The 6,825-nt window shown below is 41.2% G+C and overlaps 1 non-coding gene across 1 annotated transcript; it reads left to right on the forward strand.

Moving 5' to 3' along the window:
- Positions 1 to 2,027: 2,027 nt before the first annotated feature.
- On the forward strand, positions 2,028 to 2,109 carry Trnas-gcu9 (transfer RNA serine (anticodon GCU) 9). Its single transcript has one exon. It is a non-coding gene; the product is annotated as a tRNA-Ser (tRNA).
- The last annotated feature ends 4,716 nt before the right edge of the window (positions 2,110 to 6,825 follow it).

Here is a 6,825-nt window from a genome sequence, read left to right on the forward strand (position 1 = left end):
TTTAGTTGTCGTGGTTGTTGCTTTGTTTTGTTTTTGTCAAGCATTCAACAAGTGCTTGTAATCCTAGTACTTTTCCATAGGACTCGAGTGCAGTTCCCAGCACCCACGTCATGTGGCCTGTAACTCTAACTCCAGAGGATCCCACACCTCCTTTCCCCCCTTTTTTTGCTTTCTCAGGTATCCACACGTATATACATATATACCCCCATATTTACACTCACAAAAATAAACAAGTGAATAAACAAATAAATAAATGTAAATAAATCTTAAAAAGAAGGGAAGGAAAGGAGGGAGAGGAAGGAGGGAGAGGAAGGAGGGAGGGAGGAAGGAAGGAAGTGAAAGATCCTCAAAGGGAGACCCTCACTCAAGTCTCGGGAAGTTGCGGACCCCAGACACACAAGAGACCAGTCTTGATGTAATACGTAGAGGCAAGGTATATTTCGGAGCTCCGGGTCGACACATATCCCACACAGGAGACAGAGGGGTCGACCCTGAGCAGCTGGGAGAAGAGCTATTTAAAGGAAGAAGTCACAAGCCCCAGGAGATGAGGGGACGTCAAAAGGAAATACCAAAAATGTCATAAGGGGAAACTCTCAAAGCCACAGGACTGTTCTTAAGACTCTAGGGTTTAAATCAGGGGAAAGGTCAAGCCTTCATTCTCCTGAGCACAGATCTTGATTCCTGTCCTTTAGGGTAAATGTTTGTCAGAGTTGACAAAGCATCTGCATCTGATACACATCTGGTTAGGCTTTGGCCCTGGTTTCTTGAAATATTATCTGCAGGACACAATGGCTGGAACATTATCTGTAGGGCACAATGGGGGCTTGAACAAACATCACAGGGGCAGAACAGAACAGGTCACTCATTTACTCACGTCTGGTGACATCCGGAGGGTCAGTGAGTCAGCACCAGTCCTCCTGCATTTTTAACCATCTGTCTTCCTGAGTCAGATCCTGTTGCTGAGTTTTGGGCTAATTTAAAACTCTCTCTCTCAGAAGGAAGGAAGGAAGGAAGGGAGGGAGGGAGGAAGGAAGGAAGGAAGGAAGGAAGGAAGGAAGGAAGGAAGGAAGGAAACACCAGGGAGTAGTTCAGTGGCTCCAGCACTGGGAAGCGAGAGGGCTGTAATGAGTTTGAGTTCAGTCCAGGCTACATCCTGTCTCAACAAAACAAAAAGCAATACAAAAAACAATTTGCTTTTAACTCATTTTCAAGGGGACATTTACGGTTTGGATTAGTCAGTAATCCCTATCCATGTTTATCTATCTCTACTCTATTTATTATTCAATTCCTATCACAAACAAAAACATCGAAAATAGTAATATCCACGTCTTTCCTTTCCAGAATCATCCCTCCTTTCATCTCCTTCCCCTGCCGGTTCCTCTCTTCATGCACGCGTGCATGTGTGCATCTGTGTGCATGTGAGTGCCCATGCTTTCTCAAGCACCACGTTCCTTGTAAAATCAAAGCGAGCTAGACAAGCCAGAAATCTCTAGTGCCAACAGCCTGGGAGAAGAGCCCAGGGATCAAGTCCTAGTAAGCAGAAAATAGAGAGGATGCTGAGTACGGTCTACTCTGATCCAGGGACCACTTTCCCAGGAACTAGCTCCCAGAGATACGTGCTGAGTCATCTGGGTGGAAACCAGCACACGTCATGGGCTCCAGGGGGCGCCGTCTGCCAGCGAGGCCTGGGCCCACCTCTGTCACGACCACCCTTGTCACACCCACCATAGTCTCCTGTACGGCCACATCCTCCGACCTCTACTGGGAGGGACCGCCTAGGATGTTCCTGCCGGATGTTCCAGGTCAGAGGACTACTTTTTCGGAATACAGCGAAAGCAAGCACATCCCAGTTCCTTGTTGTTGTTGTTTCTGTTGTTGGGGCTTTTCGCCCCTCACATTTTCTTCCCGTCTAGGTCATTCCTCTACACACAAGCCATATGTCCACACTGCCCCCAGTGAGCGCTACATTGTGGCCAGGTGCCTCAAAACTCTGGCCGAGCCACGTGATAGATACCTTGGTATGCTTTGACAAGGTGGCCGAGTGGTTAAGGTGATGGACTGCTAATCCATTGTGCTCTGCATGTATGGGTTCAAATCCCATCCTCATCAGTCTGCCTTTTATTTAAATATGAAGGTACTATACGTAGTTGTGAATTCAAGTCTAGCTTCTTTATATGTAACTAAGTCTCATTTGCTTAGTCCATGGGCGTGGTTCCAGCATATTAAATCTTACTAAGCTCTATTTGACTTCACTGTAGTTGGCTTGGCACCCCCTGTTGCTAGGGTGTGAGCGAAGTGCCTGGTTTGATTGGTTTAATGCAATTTCTCCTGGGGAATTCCTTCCTGGCCACTGTAAGAAAAACTAAAAAATCAAGAATAGATAGAAAAGAAGTAAGGAGAAGAAAAGGAGATCCTGATAAAGTTGAAGTCCTTTCTTTACTTCATTTTATGACTTTAATTTCATTTTGATATTCCCATTCATACGTGTATACCAGTCCCTCTTTTAGAAATCAACATTACCATGAGTGCTGAAAAATAAAAGGTCAAAGTGCACACACACGAGAACCGTCATACCAGACTGGAATCATTACTGCTTACATACTGTGTACATCATGAAACAGGCTAATTTTCACATGTATTTTGGCTCTACTAAGAATGGCTAGAATCTTGCAAACTCCATTTTCTAATTATGCTTTCATTTACTATTAACTTATCAGTCTTAGGATTACTAACTTCCCTTCCTCCAGGCTGAGCAAACATCTTGTTAGAACAGTCAAAAAGAATGTAAGAATAGATGATAAGGTGGGGGGAGGAGCTGCTATGAAACACAGTCTTCTGGCCACAGCATGGATGCTTAGCAGTTGTGGTTACCTGCGCAAGATCAAGGCACTTAAAAATACCAGCACAGATTGGGGAGGGGACTGCAGAGGCTGCAATCCCAGCTGATGACTGACTGCTGGGGGAGAGTCACATTTTTTTGGATGGAGTGATCACTAGGTTGCCCATTCCCCAGCGGATGACTCACAACCACGTGTATATAGGGAACAAATTAAATCAAAGGGTAAATAAATAATATTTTTTAAAAATCATGAAGATGGAAGGCACGTGCATTAGGGGAAGGGCATTTCCGAGGAGATTTAGATGGGGGCGGGGGTTAAGATCAAGATACAGTGCATGCATGTATAAAATTTCAAAAAAAATCGGTTTTTTTGTTTTTTTTATTTTTTTTATTACTTGTTTTTATTAACTTAAGTATTTCTTATTTACATTTCGAGTGTTATTCCCTTACCCAGTTTCCGGGCCAACAACCCCCTAACCCTTCCCCCTCCCCAAAATATCGTTTTTAAAAACTACTAACTGCAAAATTATTAAATAATCATAAACTTTTAAAAATACACTGAAATTTATGCTAATATAAAATAGCCATGTATTATCTCAGAACTTCTATTTTTTGAATTTATGAAATTCCCATTTTATAAAATAGGTTTATACTTATTTTTTCAGAGATTTCATTGTTGTTTGTTTGTTTGTCTGTTTTTTGAGACTGGCTCGCTCTACATAGCCCCTGCAGTCCTAGAACTCACTGTGGTAGGCCAACTTTGCCTTGAATTCTGCCTCCAGCTTAAAGGTGAGAGCAACCACACACAGTAAACTTTTCTTTTTAAGTTTTGGTTTTAAAACACCACAAAAGCCAAACAGTTCACAAGTAGAGACTAAGCAATCTCAAGGCAAGCATAACCTTCACAGAGGCATCAAGATCCTCCTCAAATCCAGCCACTAACCCAACTTAACTTCCATCACTTTTTACAGTTTCTTTTTGCTTCTTGTTTTCTGAGACAGGTTCTGTGGCCCTGGAATTCTATAGACCAGGCTGACCTCATCGCAGAGATTTGCCTGCCTCTGCCTCCTCAGTGCTGACATGAAAGGCATGTGCCACCCTCAGCCATCTCTTTACATTTTCTTATCACCAATTCATCATTCTTAAACATTAATGCTACCCATCTGAATAATTTATATAACTAAAACCTCACTGTTTAAAATATTTATTATCTTTCGATTTCTGAGGGCCAGAATGCTAAAAACAGGGTGGCCTAGCCAGTCCCTTACTTTCAGCTTCCCTCTGGAAGCTACACGTGCCACACCAGCAGAAGGGTTAGCTGTTGTTATGGCTGGAGTATGAAAGGATCGGCTTTGTCATAATCGCTGAACTGGGTTTGACAAGATGTTGGGTATTCTAGCAGCTGTGGTCTGGAGTGGAGGTTCCACTGAGATCGGGAAGACAAGGTCCCCTGATGGGACATCCCGGGAAGCTGGCGAAGAAGCAGGGATGTATTGGGGTAAGATGGGCTAGAAAAGGCCTCGATGATTTGGGCTAGTGTGGGTAAAACTTGTAATAAGAAAGGGACAAGGTAATGGTAAAGTGTTTTTGTGTGTGCGTTCTTTTAGAGTTATGTTTTAGTCTTTGAACCCTGACTAGAGATAGTTTACACCCTAGACATGAGAAAGAATGGGTTTGGGAAAAACAGTCCTCCCAGACTCTCTGCAGATGCTTTGGAGAAAGAGAAAAACTTTTTCAGAGCTCTCCTAGGAACAGAGGGAAGGCAGAAGAAGTCCTACCTCTCTGCTGGCTCCTATTGGAGAAATGTTTATTTCTGGTTCTGGGTTCCATAGGTAGGATATCTGGGTCCCTTCGGTGGGACACCATCTAGTTTTTTCCCTCTATGTCTATTGTCTGTCCTTGGTGCACCAAGTCATCCATGTCTGTCAGTTTATGTCTGTGGTTTTTGTTTCTCGTTGCCTAAGTGTTTTATGTTTCACATTCAAAAGAAAAAATGGTAAAAACTTTATCTGCTGGTCATTCACACCTTGACTTGGTTTTAACTCGTTTCAAAAAAGGAACAAATGAATAAAAAGCAGTTTCAATCAGTCTTTGGAGCCCTGCACCTGTAGCTAGGAGCTAGGTCAGCTGGAGAAGCTGCCTGGGGGCTGAGCGTCTGCACAAGCTGATCTTAAAGGCACCAGTAGCTCCTCAGCTTCTATGGTAAAGCAGCTGATGGCTGTTTCTCTTAGAAAAATCCCTGACTTATTACTAGACTTAGCAGGTGACAAGGTGCTTCTCTTAAAATCACAGCTAGAAAAAGTAAAAATGGTGTTTGGTCTAAATATTAAAGATATGTGTAGCCACTTCAATTTTGTTTCTAGTTGGTTTTAAATGTATAAATATGCTCTACATGCCTTGGTTATGGACTATTGGCTTTTAAGTTATTGGATATGGTTAAAAAATTATAACATTGGTAACAGAAAGTTGGCATAAAACTGGTAATTTGGACGGAGTCATTCTAGACAGCATGTGGCAAGAGCCAACCTAGGGAAACAGGTCTAAATTGAGATAATATTTTTATGGAATTCTTATCCTAGAAACCAGGCTTCTAAAAGATTTTAAGGCAATGTCTCACTGTGGAAATATTGGAGACTGCGCCATTGTGTGTTCATATGTGGGAATTGGCAGTCAAACCTTGTAGCATGAAGGATAAACTCGGCGTTTTGGAGACTGGATTTTGGAGGCTAGATTGTTTGGAGGTTGAGTTTTGCTTTCCAAAGTTGTGGTTATGCTCTGGTGTTACAAGGAGAACTTAAAGATTGTGGTTAAGGATTGCCAGTGTTACATTGACTAACTCAAACTTATTTGTAATTTTTAAAAAAGGCAGAGATTGTTACAGGATTTATAAAGGATTGATGAGGTTTTAGAACTTGTGAGAGCATTACAGCCTGTTTGCTTACTCCAACTGCCATTTCAAGATAGATTTAGAAGATTGTTTTTATGCAATTGTTTATGTCCTGGCAATTGTAGGACATGAAAATATTTTAAAAAGAAACCTGGTGAAACATACCTTATTCCAAACAGCAATTAAATTGGTTATTACAAAATACTAATATTTGGCCTATCACATATACAAATTTTTCAGGCAAAATTGATAATTTTACTCTTTGCATGCTTTTGTATTTCCAGTAAATTTGTGCATGCAACCCAAAAGAAATGCGCTTACTGTATTTATAGGTGGTTTATCTAATGAAAAGGCTACATATATGATTGGATCATTTGTTTATTCTCTTGAGTTTCCCCTTGTTCAGCACAGATTATTGAATTATGTGCTGTAGCTGCTGTTTTTTAAATGTTAAAAAATCAAGCTTTCAATTCACATACCAATAGCCAATGTGTGGCTTATGGTTTAGAATTGAAAGTTTTCCTTTTTTTTAGATACTACTAACCCTTAAGTTTTACAACTACTTAATGCTTTATCAGAGGCAAGTTTTCTACATGAAATCAGTGAGTGATGATTTCAGTGTGAATGTCTGACAACTCACTATCCTTTTAGAGCTCTGGCTCAGGCAACTAAACAAAACCATAGAATCATACCTAGCTCTTTGGAAATGGTAATGGAATTGATAGCACACCCTCACGAAAAGAGGAAGACTCCATTTGCTTATGCTCAACTCCCAGCCTCGCCCTGCCAGCTCAGGGATTTCTAGTAAGGCTGAATCTGGACAATATTTACAGGATTTGACATTTCTAATTAATGCTTATGTTTAGGTGAATAAAGCTTGTGAGGGGCTTGAGAGATGGCTTAGTGGTTAAGAGCACTAAATACTGTTCCTTTATAGGCCTTTTAAGAACTCAAACTGAATTGCCTGAACCCTCAGGTGAGGGCAATGCCACAATAAATTTATTACCAGGCAGATTATACGCCTTATATAAGAACAATTAGTCAAACAATTTCATTCTTTTTATCACCAAAACAACAATGCTAGAGAAAATAATTTGCA

Source organism: Rattus norvegicus, chromosome 17 (assembly GCF_036323735.1).
Source record: "Rattus norvegicus strain BN/NHsdMcwi chromosome 17, GRCr8, whole genome shotgun sequence".
Taxonomy (NCBI): domain Eukaryota; kingdom Metazoa; phylum Chordata; class Mammalia; order Rodentia; family Muridae; genus Rattus; species Rattus norvegicus.